The sequence below is a fragment of the Aegilops tauschii genome, chromosome 5, assembly GCF_002575655.3.
Source record: "Aegilops tauschii subsp. strangulata cultivar AL8/78 chromosome 5, Aet v6.0, whole genome shotgun sequence".
Classification (NCBI taxonomy): domain Eukaryota; kingdom Viridiplantae; phylum Streptophyta; class Magnoliopsida; order Poales; family Poaceae; genus Aegilops; species Aegilops tauschii.
In genome coordinates this window covers 111,355,490-111,374,446 of record NC_053039.3, presented here as the reverse complement: position 1 = coordinate 111,374,446, position 18,957 = coordinate 111,355,490, and positions in this window count along the sequence as shown.

Sequence of the window (18,957 nt, the reverse complement as noted above, 5' to 3'; positions counted from 1 at the left end):
TTCGTCATCGCCGGGCATGTCCCCAATGGCAGGGACGGAGGGCCAACCCGCAGCCAGCAACATCTGAAGGCGTTTTGGTGAAAATGAGCTGCCAAAAGACAATAACTATGAGTTGCAAATTCCTGCCAGCAATGATATTGGAGATCCTGCATTTTGCACACAACAGAACATCCACCCAGGTGATGTTGAGTATGTTGAGTTTGTTGCGGAACCTCCTAATCCTATGGTCACGCAAAATGTTGGCAAATCCGTGGCAGAAACAATGGATACAGGTGGGAACTCCCTTAATGCTGGGGAGCCGCGGGTGGTAGAACTAACCCTGGAACAGAAGCAACAGAGATAGATGCGCGCACCCTTGATGGCACAGGTATTGTAGGTGATACTGGAGGGACTGTTGGAAATGCATTGATAGGCTTGGGGGTGAGAATGATGATGAAGCTTGGTCACAACCTAGGGAACCTTACATTGGCATGAGGTTTGACACTTTGGAAGGCGCCAAAGAACACTACAATGTGTATGCTTTACAGCTTGGGTTTTCAATCAAGATGAACACATCAAGGAGGGGTTGTGGCCATTAGTGAGTTGATAAAGCAGCAGTTTGTTTGCAACAAGTTTCAGAAACCTAAAATTGATGATGGAGGAGTAGAAATTATTCCTGCCCTAGATGAGATTGTTGAACAACGACATAATGTTGATGAAGAGGAAGAAATTGTCTTTCTTGGTGATGAGAGTAAACTAAAGAAGAAACGTAAGAAGTGGAAGCAGGATACAATAGTACAAACTGGATGCAAAGCCAAGATGATGGTGAAATTATTGGATAGTCGTTGGGAGGTGATTTACTTTGTTGCTGATCACAATCATGCATTGGTTGACAAGCCATCTTTGACCAAGTACCTGCGATCACATTAAGGGATCCCCCAGAAGAAAGGGCCTTCCTTACACATCTCCACAATTGCAATATAACTACAGGTTTGTGAAAACCAGTCTGCACTTGCATTGGTTTATTATGTTAGTTGCTCAACCCTTGTACATGTTTTTGCCTGTAATATTTTTTCAATAAGCAAAATTTGGTTTCCCTCTTGTACTTGCCTTGCTTTAGTGTGTTAGTTGCCCAAAACCTAGCAATATTTTTGCCTGCAATATTTTTTGATTGTGTAAAATTTGGTTTCCTCCTGTACTTGCATATGTTTATTGTGTTATAGTTGCTTAAACCATATCAAAAAGTGATTGCCTTGTGTTAGTTTATATATCTTGCTCCTGAGTTTGAACCCAAACACTGATTTGCCTGCATCTGATGCATTAGTTGCTTGCACTCTTATGTTACAAAGAAATGAAATGCTTCTACAAAAATTCCTTTTTTGCACATCTTCTTGTTCAATTCTGACTTTAGTTTTTGGCAGAAAAAATGTTTGACTAACATGCATGTATGACTTTGCCTATAGGTCGAATGATGCACATCATGTCAGATTTCTATGGGACAGAGCCGATTGTCCCTTATGGTACTAAGCATATTTCAAATCTAAAGTCAGAGTTGAACAACAATGCGACAAGGGAAGGTGATATGATTGAGACAGTTTCCTACTTTAATGATCAGCAAAAAGAGGATCCAGATTTCTTTGCAAGATTAAGTATGATGAGGAGGACAGGGTTGAGAATATTTTCTGGGTTGACGATGCAGGAAGGAGGGCTTATGTAGAGGCATACCACGACCGCATATCCTTTGACACCACGTACATGACTAACATGTGTAACATGCCCTTTGCACCATTCATTGGAATTCATCGACATGGGCAATCATTCATGGTGGGGTGCGGTTTTGTGAGGCAAGAGTTGGCTACAAGCTTTGATTGGCTATTTGGGACCTTTCTTGAGGCGATGCATGGTTTAGCACCAACAAACATCATTACTGACCAGGACATCGCGATGGCACATTCGATTAAAAGGATGTTCCCAACAAGTATTTGAAGGAAAATGCCCTAGAGGCAATAATAAAGTTATTATTTTATATTTCCTTATTCATGATAAATGTTTATTATTCATGATAGAATTGTATTGATCGGAAACCTAAATACATGTGTGAATACATAGACAAACATTGTGTCCCTAGTGAGCCTCTACTTGACTAGCTTGTTGATCAAAGATGGTTAAGGTTTCCTGACCATGGACATGAGTTGTCATTTGATAACGGGATCACAACATTAGGAGAATGATGTGATGGACAAGACCCATCCGTTAGCTTAGCATATTGATTGTTGAGTTTTATTGCTATTGCTTTCTTCGTGTCAAATACATATTCCTTCGACTATGAGATTATGCAACTCCTGAATACCGAAGGAATGCCTTGTGTGCTATCAAATGTCACAACGTAACTGGGCGATTATAAAGATGCTCTACAGGTATCTCCGAAGGTGTTTGTTGGGTTGGCATAGATCGAGATTAGGATTTGTCACTCTGAGTATCAGAGAGGTATCTCTGGGCCCTCTCGGTAATGCACATCATAAGAAGCCTTGCAAGCAAAGTAACTAATGAGTTAGTTGAAGGATGATGTATTACAGAACGAGTAAAGATACTGGCCGGTAACGAGATTGAACTAGATATGTAGATACCGACGATCGAATCTCGGGCAAGTAACATACCGATGGACAAAGGGAATAACGTATGTTGTCATAACGGTTCGACTGATAAAGATCTTCGTCGAATATGTAGGAGCCAATATGAGCATCTAGGTTCCGCTATTGGTTATTGACCGGAGAGGTGTCTCGGTCATGTCTACATAGTTCTCGAACTCGTAGGGTCCGCACGCTTAACGTTCGATGACGATATTGTATTATATGAGTTATGTGATTTGGTGACCGAATGTTGTTCGGATTCCCAGATGAGATCACGGACATGACGAGGAGTCTCGAAATGGTCGATAGGTAAATATTGATATATAGGATGATAGTATTCGGACACCGGAAGTGTTTCAGAGTGTATCGGGTATTTATCGGAGTACCGGGGGGTTACTGGAACCCCCGGGGGGAATATTGGGTCATATGGGCCATGAGAGGGGAGCACACCAGCCCACAAGGGGTGGCGCTCCCCCCTATGGCAGTAGGCTGAATAGGAGAAGGGGGAGAATGGGTTTGCCCCCCTTCCTTCTCTTCTTCTTCCTTCCTTTCTTCTCCGATAGAAAAAGGAAAGGGGGGCGCCACTTGGGGAAACACCAAGTAGGATTCGGATCCTACTTGGGGCACCCCCTGGCTGCCTCTCCTCCCCTCCCACCTATATATATGAGGGGAGGGGGCGCCTAGAGGACACAACATCAATTGTTAGCCGTGTGCGGCGCCCCCCCTCCACAGTTTACGCCTCCGGTCATATCTTCGTAGTGCTTAGGCGAAGCCCTGCTCGGATCACTTCACCATCACCGTCACCACGCCGTCGTGGTGACGGAACTCATTTACTTCCTTGACATCTCGCTGGATCAAGAGGACGAGGGACGTCATCGAGCTGAACATGTGTAGAACTCGGAGGTGCCGTACGTTCGGTACTTGATCGGTCGGAGCTAGAAGAAGTTCGACTACATCAACCGCGTTGTCAAACGCTTCCGCTTATGGTCTACGAGGGTACGTAGACACACTCTCCCCCTCGTTGCTATGCATCTCCTAGATAGATCTTGCGTGAGCGTAGGAATTTTTTTGAAATTGCATGCTACGTTTCCCAACAGTGGCATCCGAGCCAGGTCTATGCGTAGATGATATGCACGAGTAGAAAACAAAGAGTTGTGGGCGGTGATCGTCATACTGCTTACCACCAATGTCTTATTTTGATTCGGCGGTATTGTTGGATGAAGCGGCCCGGACCAACCTTACATGACCACGTTCATGAGACCGGTTCCACCGACAGACATGCAACTAGTTTTGCATAAAGGTGGCTGGCGGGTGTCTGTTTCTCCTACTTTAGTTGAATCGAATTTGACTACGGCCGGTCCTTGTTGAAGGTTAAATTAGCAAACTTGATAAATCACCATTGTGGTCTTGATGCGTAGGTAAGAACGGTTCTTGCTAGAATCCCGTAGCAGCCACGTAAAACTTGCAACAACAAAGTAGAGGACGTCTACCTTGTTTTTGCAGGGCATGTTGTGATGTGATATGGTCAAGACATGATGTGATATACGTTGTTGTATGAGATGGTCATGTTTTGTAAAAGTTATTGGCAACCGGCAGGAGCCTTATGGTTGTCTCTTTATTGTATGAAATGCAAACGCCATGTAATTGCTTTACTTTATCACTATGGGTTAGCAATAGTTGTAGAAGCAATAGTTGGCGAGACGACCACGACACAACGATGGAGATCAAGGTGTCGAGCCGGTGACGATGGAGATCATGATGATGCTTTGGAGATGGAGATAAAAAGCACAAGATGATGATGGCCATATCATGTCACATATTTTGATTGCATGTGATGTTTATCTTTTATGCATCTTATTTTGCTTAGTACGACGGTAGCATTATAAGATGATCCCTTCACTAAATTTCAAGGTATAAGTGTTCTCCCCGAGTATGCACCATTGCGACAGTTCGTCGTGTTGAGACACCACATGATGATCGGGTGTGATAGACTCTACGTTCAAATACAACGGGTGCAAGACAGTTTTGCACATGCGGAATACTCGGGTTAAATTTGACGAGCCTGGCATGTATAGACATGGCCTCGGAACACTGGAGACCGAAAGGTCGAACGTGAATCATATAGTAGATATGATCAACATAGAGATGTTCACCATTGATGACTACTCCATCTCACGTGATGATCGGACATGGTTTAGTTGATTTCGATCATGTATCATTTAGATGATTTGAGGGATGTCTATCTAAGTGGAGTTCTTAAGTAATTTGATTAATTGAACTTAATTTATCATGAACTTAGTCCTGATAGTATTTGCAAATTATGTTGTAGATCAATAGCTCGGGATGTAGTTCCCCGTTTATTTTTGATATGTTCCTGAGAAAAATAAGTTGAAAGATGATAGTAGCAATGATGCAGACTAGGGTCCGTGATCTGAGGATTATCCTCATTGCTTCGCAGAAGAATTATGTCCTTGATGCACCGCTAGGTGACAGACCTATTGCAGGAGCAGATGCTGAGGTTATGAACGTTTGACAAGCTCGGTGATGTGACCCCATCTTCGAAGAAGAGGGAGTACAAGGGGAGGTCCGATCTTCACGGCGTAGGACCGATAAATGGATGGGGATAACTAGCTGCAAGTAGCCGGAAAATGGAAAATAAGAGATTATGACCCGACGAGGAGGATGCTGACCGGAGCTTGCAATCCGAACATTCGTTGATCCACAACCCGCAATACTACCCCACACAACCATGCTCAAGTCGTGGAGCACGGGATAGATGCAATCCGCAAGGGAAACCACGAACTCTAACCCACACAACACGATCTAGTCGTGAAGCACGAATTAGGAGCAATTTCTCAAGGAATCACGAGAATAAGGATAACAAGAGCTCTCCAATCTCAGGAGGAGTCTATGTCTTTGGTCTTTGATAGAAATGGCAAAAGTCCCCAACGAAGGGAAGAGCTAGCCTATTTATAATCGGGACAACCCCCTAGATAGGTGTGAAAGAGAACTAGCTTCTGGAACCAGCTTAGGTGTGAAAGTGAACCAACTTTGTTTGACTAATGGCTTCAAGACTAATGAGGTAGCTTCTGGAATACTCTCGTTGGAGGTGGTTGGCAGTTCCCGAACAAACATTGTTCACTGGAGTCAAACAATGTTTCCTTGAGCAGCAAACTCGAGTTCTGGGAACCTTTCGCAAGTTGGAATATCCAAACTTGTGCAAAACATTGTTTCGTCAGAATCAGAACAATGTTTCTTTAGCAGACAACTCACTCTTGATGAATTCCTAACTTTGTTTCTTCGCCATAAAACATTGTTTTGCACGGACTGAAATGTGTTTGGCCTTCTTCGATATCGCACCTGAGTTCAACCAACAACAAAGGAGGTGAAGGCACAACCATGTTTTCAAGGTCAAATGATATACTTAAGTTAGCGTTCACCTGATCATGTATTTGCATTGCGCAGCTTCTTGTGATTGGACCGTTGATGATTGGTGGTGTGGTGCCCATGGTTGGGATGTCCTCATCATCCTCCCCCTCTGGAGAAGGAGTCGTCCTCGACTCTAAAGGCCCAAAGTATGGGGAAAGATCGGCGACATTGAAGGTTGGGCTAACACCGTATTCTTCTGGAAGATCGATCTTGTAAGCATTGTCGTTGATCCTTTCGAGTATCGTAAATGGTCCATCACCGCGTGGCTGCAACTTGCACTTGCGTTGCTCAGGAAAACGGTCCTTCCGAAGGTGTACCCATACCAAATCGCCTTGCTCGAACACCAGCTTCTTCCTGGTCTTGTTTACCCGCTTCGTATATTGTTCAGTCATTTTCTCAATGTTCTCCTTTGCCTGGGCATGAAGTTTCTTGGCGAAATCAGCACGCTTACTTGCATCAAGGCTGGTTCATTCCTGCAATGGCAAAGGCAAAAGATTGATGGGAGCAATAGGTTTGAAGCCATAAACAAGTACAAATGGGCAAAATTTAGTGGTCGAATGTACCGCCCTGTTATACGCGAACTCCACATGAGGTAGACACTCTTCCCACATCTTCAAATTCTTCTTGAGGACTACTCGCAGCATAATGGACAACGTCCGGTTGACAACTTCAGTCTGTCCATCAGTTTGTGGGTGGCATGTTGTGGAAAATAGGAGCTTGGTGCCAAGTTTTCCCCACAAGGTCTTCCAAAAGTAGCTCAGAAATTTGGTGTCATGGTCTGACACAATCGTGCGTGGAACTCCATGTAGCCGCATGATGACCCACAAGTATAGGGGATCTATCATAGTCCTTTCGATCAGTAAGAGTGTCGAACCCAACGAGGAGCAGAAGGAAATGATAAGCGGTTTTCAGCAAGGTATTCTCTGCAAGCACTGAAATTATAGGTAACAAATAGTTTTGTGATAAGACAATTTGTAACGGGTAACAAGTAATGAAAGTAAATAAGGTGCAGCAAGGTGGCCCAATCCTTTTTGTAGCAAAGGACAAGCCTAGACAAACTCTTATATGAAGAAAAGCGGTCCCGAGGACACATGGGAATTATCGTCAAGCTAATTTTCATCACGTTCATATGATTCGCGTTCGGTACTTCGATAATTTGATATGTGGGTGGACCGGTGCTTGGATGATGTACTTACTTGGACAAGCATCCCACTTATGATTAACCCCTATTGCAAGCATCCGCAACTACAAAAGAAGTATTAAGGTAAACCTAACCATAGCATGAAACATATGGATCCAAATCAGCCCCTTACGAAGCAACGCATAAACTAGGGTTTAAGCCTTTGTCACTCTAGCAACCCATCATCTACTTATTACTTCCCAATGCCTTCCTCTAGGCCCAAATAATGGTGAAGTGTCATGTAGTCGATGTTCACATGACACCACTAGAGGAGAGACAACATACATCTCATCAAAATATCGAACGAATACCAAATTCACTTGACTACTAATAGCAAGACTTCTCCCATGTCCTCAGGAACAAACGTAACTACTCACAAAGCATATTCATGTTCATAATCAGAGGGGTATTAATATGCATAAATGATCTGAACATATGATCTTCCACCAAATAAACCAACTAGCATCAACTACAAGGAGTAATCAACACTACTAGCAACCTACAGGTACCAATCCCATAATTAGAGACAAGAATTGGATACAAGAGATGAACTAGGGTTTGAGAGGAGATGGTGCTGGTGAAGATGTTGATGGAGATTGGCCCTCTCCCGATGAGAGGAGCGTTGGTGATGACGATGGCGATGATTTGCCCCTCTCGGAGGGAAGTGTCCCCGGCAGAACAGCTCTGCCGGAGCCCTAGATTGGTTCCGCCAAGGTTCCGCCTCGTGGCGGCGGAGTCTCATCCTGAAAGCTTGCTTCTGATTTTTATTCGGACGAAAGACTTCATATAGCAGAAGATGGGCACCGGAGGGCCAACAGGGGGCCCATGAGGCAAGGGGGCGCGCCCAGGGGGTAGGGCGCGCCCCCCACCCTTGTGGCCAGGGTGTGGGCCCCCTCTAGTATTTCTTCCGCTCAGTATTTTTTTATTATTTCCAAAAATAACTTTTGTGGAGTTTCAGGACTTTTGGAGTTGTGCAGAATAGGTCTCTAATATTTGCTCCTTTTCCAGCCCAAAATTCCAGTTGCCGGCATTCTCCCTCCTTATGTAAACCTTGTAAAATAAGAGAGAATAGGCATAAGTATTGTGACATAATGTGTAATAACAGCCCATAATGCAATAAATATCGATATAAAAGCATGATGCAAAATGGACGTATCAACTCCCCCAAGCTTATCCCTCGCTTGTCCTCAAGCGGAAGCCGATAACGATAAATATGTCCACATGTTTAGAGGTAGAGGTGTCGATAAAATAGAATACGGACATGAGGGCATCATGATTAATCTTATAACAGCAACATATATGGATATTGTCATATGATTTCTTATGCTCAAGTAATAATTTATTCACAATGCAAAGTATGATTCAGAAACTTTATTGAGAACCAACAAACTATAATCTCAGTCATTGAAGCAATTTCAATTTATCATAACATCGAAAAGAGTCTATGCCAAAGCTTTCTAGCAAGTCCACATACTCAACTATCATTTAGTCTTTCACAATTGCTAACACTCACGCAATACTTGTGGTTACGGAGTTTTAATCGGACACAGAGAAAGATAGGGGCTTATAGTTTCGCCTCTCAACCTCTTACCTCAAGGGTAATGTCAACAATAATAGCTCATGCTAACCTACATCCAATTAGATATATATATTAGAATCTTTCCAACATCTTGTGCTTGCCAAAGGATAAAATGTAAAAAGGAAAGGTGAAGATCACCATGACTCTTGCATAAGGTAGAAGATAATAATAAAAGATAGGCCCTTCGCAAAGGGAAGCAGAGGTTGCCATGCGCTTTCAGGGTTGGATGCACAAAATCTTAATGCGAAAGAACGTCACTTTATATTGCCACTTGTGATATGGACCTTTATTATGCAGTCCATCGCTTTTATTTCTTCCACATCACAAGATCGTATAAAGCTTATTTCCTCCACACCAATCAATCAAACATATTTAGAGAGCAATTTTTATTGCTTGCACCGATGACAACTTACTTGAAGGATCTTACTCAATCCATAGGTAGATATGGTGGACTCTCATGGCAAAACTGGGTTTAAGGGTATTTGGAAGCACAAGTAGTATCTCTACTTGGTGCAAAGAATTTGGCTGGCATGAGGGGGAAAGGCAAGCTCAACATGTTGGATGATCCATCACAATATACTTTATCTCAGATGTAAGAAAAGATAACCCATTACGTTGTGTTCCTTGTCCAACATCAACTCTTTAGCATGTCATATTTTAATGAGTGCTCCCAATCATAAAAGATGTCCAAGATAGTATATTTATATGTGAAACCTCTCTTTCTTTATTACTTCCTATTAATTGCAACGATGACCAAAGCTATGTTTGTCAACTCTCAACAACTTTTAATCACCATACTCTTTCTATGTGAAGTCATTACTCTCCATAAAATCAATATGATCTCTTTGTTTCTTTTTATTATTTTCTCTTTTCTTTTATTCACTCAAGATCATAGCAAGATAATCAAGCCCTTGACTCAACACTAATCTTTATTATATAGCTCACGGACTCGATTACATAGAGGGATCATAAGCAAAACTCACAACTAGATCATACTAAAACTTTATGCTACTTTATCAAGATACTACTAAAAGGATCGAACTAAGAAAAACGGTAAAGATAGAGATGTGATGGTGATACGATACCGGGGCACCTCCCCCAAGCTTGGCAGTTGCCAAGGGGAGTGCCCATACCCATGTGATTATAACTCCTTTGTTGGTGAGGAAGAGGTGGTGTTGATGGGTAGTCGCACATCGAGTGTAAGAGATCCTCCAACTTGCGGATAATGCCCTTGAGTGCAACGATATGCTCCTTCAACAAAATATTTTCATGTGTGAGATACTTGTTTTGTATACGAGAGAACTCAATCATCTTGAAAGCTTCGATCTCAGTTGGGGTAAGAAGATGGTGATCAAGTTGAAGGATGTCTTCTGTTGCCGGAACTTGGTCCTCCGTGGCCTTCTTCATCCCTTCATCCTTGTTGATCTCCATGGGTTCTTCCCTCTTCAGCTCTATCTTCATTAGGCAAGCATCGTTGTCACCATTGTTAGAGGAGGGGGACGACATATGCCTGGCCTTGACAACCCTGACAGAAAATAGCTCGAAACAAGAACAGAGGACAATTGCATGATACAGGATTCAAAACCTTCGGGAGATTATATAATGAATTTTTACCGACCAAAATATGTATCGTACAAGAAAACGGAGTCCGGAGAGCGCACGAGGTGCCCACGAGGCGGGGGGCATGCCCAGGGGGATAGGGCGCGCCCAGGGGGATAGGGCGCGCCCTCCACCCTCGTGGAGACCTCGTGTCCTTCCCGGACTGCTTCTTATTTTTCTATTTTTCTAAATATTCCAAAACGGAGAAAAATTGCCATTAGAAATGTTTTAGAGTCGGTTTACTTACCGTACCACATACCTATTCCTTTTCGGAGTCTGAAATGTTCTGGAAAGTGTCCCTTATGTATTCCTCCGGGGTCACGGTTTCAATAACATTGGTTTCAACATTTATGGGATTACCTGAGATATAATGTTTGATTCTTTGACCGTTTACCACCTTCGGATTTGTGCCTTCGAAGTTGTTGATTTTTATGGCACCGGAACGATAGACCTCCTCGATAACGTAAGGGCCTTCCCATTTAGAGAGAAGTTTTCCTGCAAAAAATCTTAAACGAGAGTTGTATAGAAATACATAATCACCTACATTAAACTCACGCTTTTGTATCCTTTTGTCGTGCCATCTTTTAACTTTTTCTTTAAATTTTTTGGCATTCTCATAGGCTTGGGTTCTCCATTCATCAAGTGAGCTAATGTCAAATAACCTCTTCTCACCAGCAAGTTTGAAATCATAGTTGAGCTCTTTAATAGCCCAATAAGCCTTATGTTCTGGTTCTAGAGGTAAGTGACATGCTTTTCCATAAACCATTTTATACGGAGACATACCCATTGGATTTTTATATGCAGTTCTATAGGCTCATAATGCATCATCAAGTTTCTTGGACCAATTCTTTCTAGATCTATTAACAGTCTTTTGCAAAATTAATTTGAGCTCTCTATTGCTCAATTCTACTTGACCACTAGACTGCAGGTGATAAGGAGATGCAATTCTATGATTAACATCATACTTAGCAAGCATTTTACGGAAGGCACCATGAATAAAATGTGAACCGCCGTCAGTCATTAAATATATAGGGACTCCAAACCTCGGAAAAATAACTTCTTTAAGCATTTTAATAGAAGTGTTATGATCAGCACTACTAGCTGGAATAGCTTCTACCCACTTAGTAACGTAATCAACAACAACTAAAATATGTGTATATCCATTAGAGGCAGGAAACGGTCCCATATAATCAAAGCCCCAAACATCAAATGGTTCAATAACAAGTGAATAATTCATAGGCATTTCCTAACGTCTACTAATATTACCAATTCTTTGACATTCATCACAAGATAAGACAAACTTACGGGCATCCTTGAAGAGAGTAGGCCAATAAAAAACCGGATTGCAATACCTTATGTGCAGTTTTATCTCCAGCGTGGTGTCCTCCATAAGCCTCAGAGTGACACTTGCGTAGGATCTGTTCCTGTTCATGCTCAGGTACACAACGTCTAATAACACCATCTACTCCTTCTTTATAAAGATGTGGGTCATCCCAAAAGTAATGTCTCAAATCATAGAAGAACTTTTTCTTTTGCTGGTATGTGAAACTAGGTGGTATAAATTTGGCAACAATGTAATTAGCATAATCAGCATACCATGGAGTAGTACAAGAAGCATTTATGACATTTAATTGTTCATCAGGAAAGCTATCATCAATAGGTAGTGGGTCATCAAGAACATTTTCTAACCTTGACAAGTTGTCTGCAACGGGGTTCTCAGCTCCCTTTCTATCAATAATATGTAAATCAAATTCTTGTAGCAGGAGAACCCATCTAATAAGTCTAGGTTTAGCATCTTTCTTTTCCATAAGATATTTAATAGCAACATGATCCGTGTGAATAGTTACTTTAGAATCAACAATATAAGGTCTGAACTTATCACAAGCAAATACAACTGCTAAAAATTCTTTTTCAGTAGTAGCATAATTTCTCTGAGCATTGTCTAGAGTTTTACTAGCATATTGGATAACATTTAATTTCTTATCAACTCTTTGCCCTAGAACAGCACCTACAGCATAATCACTAGCATCACACATAATTTCAAAGGGTAAATTCCAATCAGGTGGCTGAACAACAGGTGCAGAAATCAATGCTTTCTTAAGTATTTCAAATGCTTCTACACAATCATCATCAAAGACAAATGGTATATCTTTTTATAATAAATTAGTCAGAGGCCGAGAAATTTTTGAGAAGTCCTTAATGAACCTCCTATAAAATCCGGCGTGACCAAGGAAACTTCTTATACCTTTAATGTCCTTGGGACACGTCATCTTTTCAATAGCATCAACTTTAGCTGTATGAACTTCAATACCTCTTTCAGAAATTTTATGCCCCAAGACAATACCTTCATTAACCATAAAGTGGCACTTCTCCCAATTCAACACAAGGTTAGTTTCTTCACATCTCTGCAAAACTCGATCAAGGTTGCTTAAGCAATCATCAAAAGAGGATCCATAAATAGAGGAATTGTCCATAAAAACCTCGCAAATCTTTTCACAAAAGTCAGAGAATATAGCCATCATGCATCTTTGAAAGGTAGCAGGTGCATTACATAAACCAAAAGGCATACATCTATAAGAAAAAGTACCGAAAGGGCAAGTAAAAGTGGTCTTAGCTTGATCATCAGCTGACACATGTATTTGAGAGAAACCAGAATAACCATCTAGAAAGAAAAAATGTGTATGTTTGAACAATCTTTCTAGCATTTGATCAATAAAAGTTAAGGGGTAATGATCTTTTTTAGTAGCTTTATTTAATTTGCGGAAATCAATTACCATCCTATAACCTGTAATAATTCTTTGCGGAATCAATTCATCTTTATCATTAGGAACGACAGTAATACCTCCCTTCTTAGGGACGCAATGGACAGGACTTACCCACTGACTATCAGCAACAGGATAAATTATACCTGCCTCAAGGAGATTTAGTATTTCCTTTCTTACCACTTCTTTCATTTTAGGATTCAGCCGTCATTGATGATCAATAACTGGTTTGGCATCTTTCTCCAAATTTATTTTGTGTTGACATAGAGTGGGACTAATGCCCTTAAGATCATCAAGAGTATATCCAATAGTAGCACGGTGCTTCTTCAGAGTTTTCAATAATTTTTCTTCCTCCTTCTCTGAAAGGTTAGCACTAATAATAACAGGATATATCTTCTTTTCATCAAGATAAGCATATTTAAGAGTATCAGGCAATGTTTTAAGCTCAAACACGGGATCACCCTTGGGTGGAGGAGGATCCCCTAGGATTTCAACAGGCAAGTTGTGTTTCAGGATAGGTCCCTGTTTAAAGAACACTTTATCTATTTCCTTTCTTTCATTCATAAACATATCATTTTCATGGTCTAGCAAATATTGTTCTAAAGGATCATTAGGAGGTACGGCAATAGAAGCAAGACCAATAATTTCATCTTTACTAGGCAATTGCTCTTCACGATGCTGTCTACGAAATTTAGAGAAATTAAACTCATGAGACATATCACCTAGACCAATAGTAACAACATCTTTTTCGCAGTCTATCCCAGCGTTAACAGTGTTCAAGAAGGGTCTACCAAATATAATGGGACAAAAGCTATCTTGTGGGGAACCAAGAACGAGAAAATCAGCAGGATATTTTGTTTTCCCACACAAGACTTCAACATCTCTAACAATTCCAATTGGTGAAATAGTATCTCTATTGGCAAGCTTAATAGTGACATCAATATCTTCTAACTCAGCAGGTGCAATATAATGCATAATTTCTTTTTATAAGTCAATAGGTATTGCACTAGCACTAGCACCCATATCACATAAGCCATGATAACAATGATCTCCTATTTTAACAGAAATAACAGGCATGCCTACCACAGGTCTATGTTTATCTTTAGCACAAGGTTTAGCAATTCTAGCAGTTTCATCACAGAAATAAATAACATGCCCATCAATATTATCAGCCAAGAGATCTTTAACAATAGCAATATTAGGTTCAACTTTAACTTGCTCAGGAGGTGTATAAGTTCTAGTATTGCTTTTACGAACCATAGTTGAAGCTTTAGCATGATCCTTTATTTTAACAGTGAAAGGTGGTTTCTCAACATAAGCAGTAGGAACAATAGGATCATTATAAGTGATAGTATTTTCTTCAACCTTAATAGGTGCAGCTACTTTTACTTCTATGGTAGGATGATATTTAAACCACTTTTCCTTAGGGAGATCAACATGAGCAGCAAAAGATTCACAGAAAGAAGCTACTATCTCAGAGTCAAGTCCATATTTAGTGCTAAATTTACGGAAAACATCGGTATCCATAAAAGATTTAACACAATCAAACTTAGGTGTCATACCTGACTCCTTACCTTCATCGAGGTCCCAATCTTCAGAGTTGCGTTTAATTCTTTCCAATAAATCCCATTTGAATTCCATAGTCTTCATCATAAAAGAGCCAGCACAAGAAGTATCGAGAATGGTGCGATTGTTATCAGAAAGCCGAGCATAAATTTTTTGAATAATCATTTCTCTTGAGAGCTCATGATTGGGGCATGAATATAACATTGATTTAAGCCTCCCCCAAGCTTGAGCGATGCTTTCTCCTTCGCGAGGCCAAAAATTATATATATAATTGCGATCACGATGAACAAGATGCATAGGGTAAAACTTCTGATGAAATTCCAATTTCAATCGTTTGTAGTTCCATGATCCCATATCATCACATAGCCTATACCATGTCAATGCATCTCCCTTCAAAGATAAAGGGAAGACCTTCTTCTTAATAACATCATCGGGCACACCTGCAAGCTTAAATAATCCACAAACTTCATCCACATATATTAGGTGCTCATCAGGATGTAATGTTCCATCTCCTGCAAAAGGATTAGCTAGCAGTTTTTCTACCATACCCGAAGGAATTTCAAAGCAGACATTTTCATTTTCAGTAGGTTCAGTAGGTTGAGGAGCAACTCTTTGCTCTACTGGTCGGGGTGAAGATACCCCGAATAAGCCCCTCAGAGGATTACTTTCCATAGTAAAAAGTGACAGTAAATTTCAGCACACTATATAATTTTTTCCTTACCAAATTCCACCTAACAAAGGTGCTTCACTCCCCGGCGACAGCGCCAGAAAAGAGTCTTGATGACCCACAAGTATAGGGGATCTATCGTAGTCCTTTCGATAAGTAAGAGTGTCAAACCCAACGAGGAGCAGAAGGAAATGTTAAGCGGTTTTCAGCAAGGTATTCTCTGCAAGCACTGAAATTATAGGTAATAGATAGTTTTGTGATAAGATAATTTGTAACAGGTAACAAGTAATGAAAGTAAATAAGGTGCAGCAAGGTGGCCCAATCCTTTTTGTAGCAAAGGACAAGCCTGGACAAACTCTTATATGAAGAAAAGCGCTCCCGAGGACACATGGGAATTATCGTGAAGCTAATTTTCATCACGTTCATATGATTCGCGTTCGGTACTTTGATAATTTGATATGTGGGTGGACCGGTGCTTGGGTGCTGTCCTTACTTGGACAAGCATCCCACTTATGATTAACCCCTATTGCAAGCATCCGCAACTACAAAATAAGTATTAAGGTAAACCTAACCATAGCTTGAAACATATGTGTCGGGGAAACAACACCTATGGGATCACAAGAATCCCTACTACAGTTGCCGGGGCGCAGGGTTGCGAGAAGAGCAGGATTAGTAACCAGCACAAGGATCGTTTACCCAGGTTCGGGCCACGAGGATGCGTAAAACCCTAGTCCTGCTTTGGTGGATGTATTTCAGAGAGTTCTTGAGCTCTCGAACTAGCTGTGGTGAGTGCGTGGTTCGAAAGAGCCGAATCCTTCTCCAGTATGCCATGGGCCTCCTTTTATAGTCGAAAGGGGCTGCCACAGTGGCACACAGGAGGTGGAAAGGCGCACAATGCTATGAGCTTATCGCTCGTATTACCGGACAAGATGCATTTAATGCGTAGCTTAGGTGTCCCCTTGCTTTATCGGGGACGGGGGTGAGGCCCGTCCCGTCCGTCGCTGCTCCTCCTCGCTTCGACACGCGCCCTGGCTAGCAACGCATGCGGCGCCACGTAGGCAGGCAGGCAGCTGAGGTGGCGCGGTGGTGGAGCCTCCACGAAGATCTGCATGCCGCCACGCAGGTGTTTGATGAGTTGGCCTGGGAGCTGCATGTTGCCACGCAGGTGCCCGCCCAGCTGGTTGGGCTGGCAGCTGCATGTGAACGGTGGTGGAGACTTGGTTGGTGCGGGCCTGGTAGTGGCCCTGCTGGCGTCCTCGGTGAGGGCCTTGCCGGGTGGCCCGGCAAGGGTCTTGACGTGGCGCGCTGTCGTCCCCGGCAAGGGCCTTGCCGGGGGTCTGGTGGCCTTCCTCGGCAGGGATCCTGCCGAGGATCGTCGTCTTCTAATCCTCATCTGATCTTGAATATGTCTTCCTTGTCTTCACAAAGATCTGCATGCCACCATGTTGGTGCCTCCCGAGCCCTGGCCCAACGTGATATTGGAGACCGTGGGCTCAAGGGCGGCTCGCTCTGTTGGTGTGGGGCGATTTGCCCCGGAAAGGGTCTTGCCGGGGGAACCTACTTCGTCCCTCTGCTCTTTGTGGTCTTGGCCTTGGCGTTGCTCTGGTTATCTTGGACTTCGGTCTTACCTTGGCTCACCTCCCCTGTTCTGCTTGGTGTGACCATGGGCGCGGCTCCAACTGCCCGTGCACAGGTAAAGGGGTACAAAAGTGCGCCCCTCCTTTTGTTCACTGACAGGAGCCCCCGGGCCTGGGCCACACATAAGCGCGACACGTTGTTGGGCCAGGCCCAAAACGGTGCGCGGTCAGGCGGGGCGGTTTTTACCGCGGTAAAACTTTTCGCGCGCTGCGCTTCCCACGACCCGCGCGTGCGGCGTGGCATGGCGTGGAGGGGTGCGCATGACGTGGGCGGCATGCGTGGGGCGGTTCCTGCACGCATGCGTCATATCGCAGTAAATGGGCAGCTCGCGCCTTCCCCATGAAAGGAGGGAGGTGTGGAGGCGCGGCTTATTTACTGCGCGGGGCCGGGTTGCGGTCTCCAAGGTGTCCACACCCCACGATCACGGGGTGGGGAGAGGTCGCTTCACCCGTCCCCTCGATTCGGCACGTTTGCCACGCATCCTCCATGCGCTTGGGGTGGCAAGCGGTGGAGGCGGGAAACCGGGCCGTCGCTGGTTGGGGCAGCGGGTCGGTCTTGATTCCCCGCGCCTCTGGTGGCTGGATTGGCCGAGTGGGGCGGCCGAGCCCTGACCCCGCCCCTTTATAAGGAGGGGGAAGGGGGAATGGCATCCCGCATTCTTCTGTCATCTATCTCCTCTCGCTTCTGCTTCTTTCTTTCACTTGCCATGGAGAAAGGGAATCCTGGTCCCTCGACGGTGGCGGCGAGGGTCGCCGCTCGACAGCGCGTCCTCCTCCTCCTGATCCCACGGTGGTGGAACTGGCCGCGAGGGGAAGGGGGAGGGGGCGAGGCCATGGGCGAGGCCGGGGCAGAGGTCGCGGTGCTCGGGGAAGAGGAGGACGGGGCGGCGCGCCGGCTTCGCCCCCGCCAATGATGCCTTTTCCGATGGAAGGCCATGATGGAGACCAGCCCCGCGAGTTTTCATCAGGCTGCGCCGGCCTCCGCGTTGGCGTCTTCGTCTTCCCGCCCCGTTTGCTCGGGAGATGGAGCGTGACCCGCCCCAATCCCTCAGATTGCACCTGAGGGGCTGTGGGAATGGGGGCACGCGGGTCGACGTCGACTTGCCGGCTCCTCGGGTCATGTACCTCCGTCGTGGATGGAAGACGTTCGCTCGCATCCACAACCTGACGGCGGGGCTCGTCCTCTACTTCAATTAATGGAGGACGGCCCGCTCTTCGTCAAGGTCTTCGGGGACTTCAGGACTCGCCTGAAGTGCTGCGTGGAGAGCTCCTCCGACGGAGATTCCGACGATGGAAGCTCTTCCTCGAGCGAAAGTGATGAGGAGGACAACGGGGCAGATGACGGGGACGAGTCCGACTAGGCGTCAGACGCCCCGTGCCTGGGCGGGTGCAGCAGCAGCAGCATCTGCACCTGGCCGCTCCTCCGGCAGAGTTTCACCAGGGGTGGGGCCAGCTCCTTGAACTTCTCGGGGCCATCTCCTTGGCCGGCTGGCGTTGGGAGGTTGCAGAAGAGGAAGAGGGCGGGCGGCAAGGCCGTCAACTCGGAGTACGCGGGCACCGACGCCTTCGTCGCGTACTGCTGGTCCTGCCGCCTCGTCTTCCAGCTCCTTTCCAGGCACCGTCATCACCGGCCCACCCGTGGGAGGCCACCGAGGTGTTCTCTTGGTGCTTTCTGCTGCTCGTAGCTCGCCTAGGCGCCCCTTTTGCCCTCTCGCCTCCTTGACCTTCCTCATGAGGAGAGGGACAAGAAAGGGATCACAGGCATCTTATCTCTTTTTTAATCTGCAAGCCTTCGGGCTTTGTTAAATTTAAAGCTTGTAATCCCGCTTGTTCATGTTTTTCATTCCGTACGGACTGTACCTGTGTGGGATGCTTTTAATGAAAAAGGGATGTTTGCCGGGTTTTTCGTTCGTGGGTAGACCCCGCGAC